The 3274-nt window shown below is 35.5% G+C and overlaps 1 long non-coding RNA gene across 1 annotated transcript; it reads right to left on the bottom strand.

The window, feature by feature from the left end:
- Positions 1 to 1109: 1109 nt before the first annotated feature.
- LOC146904782 (uncharacterized) lies at positions 1110 to 2833 on the bottom strand. Its single transcript, XR_015020060.1, has 3 exons — positions 2697 to 2833; positions 2096 to 2448; positions 1110 to 1388 (listed from the first exon to the last, which is right to left on the bottom strand). It is a non-coding gene; the product is annotated as an uncharacterized LOC146904782 (long non-coding RNA).
- Positions 2834 to 3274: the final 441 nt, after the last annotated feature.

Below are 3274 nucleotides of genomic sequence, written 5' to 3'. Positions count from 1 at the left end.
CAAAACAAGCCTAAACCCTAATTTCTATGTAACCCTAATTTCTAATCTAGATTCACCGTCTTAACGTGGATTAACAATTATCAAACTGTGGAAGCGAAAGCGGAGGGTTTGATAATCGTTAATCCATCATCCCAAACATCAATTCATAAAGCGAGAGCGGAGTCTTGATGTTGGAACAAGTGAATCTAGACAATAATTGCAAAACAGTGAAATAGTCTTTGCAATTATTGAGACAAAGAGTAGTTTCAATCCTCTATGCATCTTCTAGTAATCATGTCAGCGAAATAGGCTTGGTTGCTAGAAGTAAACTCTCACCGGACTTTCATCGGAAAGGTGAGGGGCTAAGGGAAACCGGTCTTTAGAAATTAGTGTGTAAACCATGAAATTAGATGTTTAGGTCTTGTCTAGTGAAGGATTTGTCATTATGATGAACCAATGATCCCGAGGCTTTTTATTAATATTGTTTTTATCTTCAGCAATCAAAACCCCTTTTTACTAAACTTTCTCTCCCTCTAATCATTGACTAAAGGTTAATTAAGTTGAACAACTCCCTAGCGGAACGATACTTTTACTTACTACTATTACTTCGATAGGCCGTGCACTTGCGGTTTGGCTCTATCAAACTACAAGTTGAGAACTAGCCATTTTTTGTCCTTTAGTGCCTCCCCTTGATGACCAAGTAACTCTAGAAACCAATCGTTATTCCATGTGCTTTGCTTTCCAACTGATGATCTTCTTGTGAATCTTGGCCATGTTTCTTTCATCAATCCATTTGGTGTTTTCTGAATCTCTTGTTCTTGATAATTTCAATCATTTGTATCCCTTGGGTCGGACCTGAGCTTAGTCGGATTAGGCGTTGGGCCAGTCCAGAACAAGTATATTATCCGCTTATCATTAATCTAAACATATCCTTGAAAAACTCAACAATAATAAACAGTGGGAAATAATCCCACCAAGAAGTACCAACAATTGAATGCCCATGATTCATAAGTTGATTTACGCAAGCATTACCTTCCCTGGAAAAAATGAGAAAGGAACTTCATGCAGAAGGTTTAGATTGATTATCATTCGATCAGTGTTATACTTGTTAGGCTTCATCTTCTTGTCCCCAAACCCACTTGGGTTGGCCTGATGGTATTAGTTTGGAATCTTGGAGCGTGCTCCTCCTCGAGGTCTCAAGTTCGTTTTTCTCCGGTTTTAATTTGGGTGAGTTAATTTAACTTCATAAAAAACAAAAAAACACATTACTGTCCCCAACAAAATCACACCAATCATCACCAGAAGGTCAAGGATGCATAATAAACAACTTCAAGTGCCTTGTTGTTCTGCCAAGTTCATTGCCTCCATTAACCCGTTTTCCAACTCATCCTTCTTCTGCTCCGCTGCAGCTGCACGCAAGAGTTGCGTTATTATGATGATACAATCAAAGTTTGTAAAAGATATCTTTAAGAGAAATGATATTTTGACAACCACTTTTTGACAACTTTTGGACAACTTTCTCTCTCATACTCACATGATGTAGTTATTCTCTCTCTTCCTTTTTCTCTCTCCATTGTTTTTGACCAATAAGAAGTGAGAAAAACAAGGTTGTCAACAAAGTTGTCATGAAATGGATGTCAAAATATCATTACTCTATCTTTAAATACAAGCAAAAATATGGTCTTGAAATTGTTTGAAGAGATATATTTCATTTAAATTGAATTTAAATGAAATCAAAGATTTGGTCTTGAAATTGTTTCAAGAGATATATTTTATTTAAATAGTTGAAAAGAATGTTGGAAAATAATATTTTCATTGATAACAAATTTTCTCTTCTTTAAAAAGTGAGCAAGTTGATCAATTGAAATTGAAGAACACTCTAAGGCTGTAAGGCATATCACAAAATCAATAAGTTCAGCGGAGAAAAGATGCAGTGATTCCAAAAGATGTTCATTGAAAACCATCAAAACTTCAAATCACAAAAGCTAATATAATTTGGAGACTAAAAGCGTCGACGGAAAATATTTTGACGACTAAACATCGATAAAAGCAAATTCTGAAAAAGATATTTATATAATATACATATTATGCAGCTAAAAATTACATAAACCATTACCTCTCACTGACAAAACGATGATGAGGGGGCTGGGTTACCTGCAAATTCAAATAAAAAATATATAGTCCTCATTAAAAATAAAAACCTTTAAGTGGAAACATATGAGAGTATTTTTTTTTTTACAATGAAAGTAGAAATATATAAATTTAATAATTATTACCTTCTTTTTAAAATATAACAAAATAATCAAATAATAATCAAGGAAATCACACTCGTTGTAAATTATTGAAAAGAAAAGTAGATCAAGGGACAACAAATAAAGGCTTGAAATACAAGACATCATTGTTGGTTTCCATTCAATCATTCCTATGATGATGGTCCATGGATCGAGTTTTTTGCCGACGCTCATAAATCTGGTGAGAAGAGAAAAATAACACGATTAAATACGAGAAAACAAATAAAAATTGGATGATATTTTTTAACATAAGAAATTGAATGATATGCAATTAGCTGTATATATAACTTTGATGCGAGTAAAATGAATTTATAATCAACTTACCCCTTGATCCCTAGCTTATCATCCTAATCAAAACAATAATAAAAAAAAATATTTGTTGATCATATCATTTATGTGAATGAGTGAAGAATAAATAGGGAGAACCTCTTTAATAACTCTAGCAGAGGAAAGAAATGCGGCCTGATAAAGGGAGGTTTATACTCTTGGTCTAGCGGCGCTGGATCTCACAACTTTTGTCAGAGGTATGTAGCGGCGCTGGATCTCGTCACTTTTGTCACAGAGGTAGAATCAGCTAGGTTAAAGTTAGGTTATGTTTCATGTTATTTATATTATTATACATTGAAAATTAAAAATAATTTTTGAATATTAAAATATGTTCTGGACTAGTCAAAGACCTAGGGCCCAATAACAAATCCAGCCCAAATACCGCATTTGGCAGTTTACTCGCAACACACCCCTTCCCCGCGATGGGGGTGCACGGAGCAACGAAGACCAGTTCAAACGAACTGTAACGTCTCTTTCCCATGTTCCCGCGAATCTCTCACCGGCGGTTACACTTCCCACGATTTTGTAACCGTCGGACACACGTGTGCCATACAACGGCTCTGGAAACACCCACCTCTATATAAATGAGACTCCTCGCAGTCCCCACGGTAGAATCTCTCTCATCTCTTAACCCCCATTTCTGACCTATACTGACTTGAGCGTCAGAGTGGCTGCAG

Source organism: Medicago sativa, chromosome 7, assembly GCF_051527215.1.
Source record: "Medicago sativa cultivar Bolivia chromosome 7, Bolivia_mono, whole genome shotgun sequence".
In the NCBI taxonomy this organism is placed as follows: domain Eukaryota; kingdom Viridiplantae; phylum Streptophyta; class Magnoliopsida; order Fabales; family Fabaceae; genus Medicago; species Medicago sativa.
This window is presented reverse-complemented; position numbering and strand designations above follow the sequence as displayed.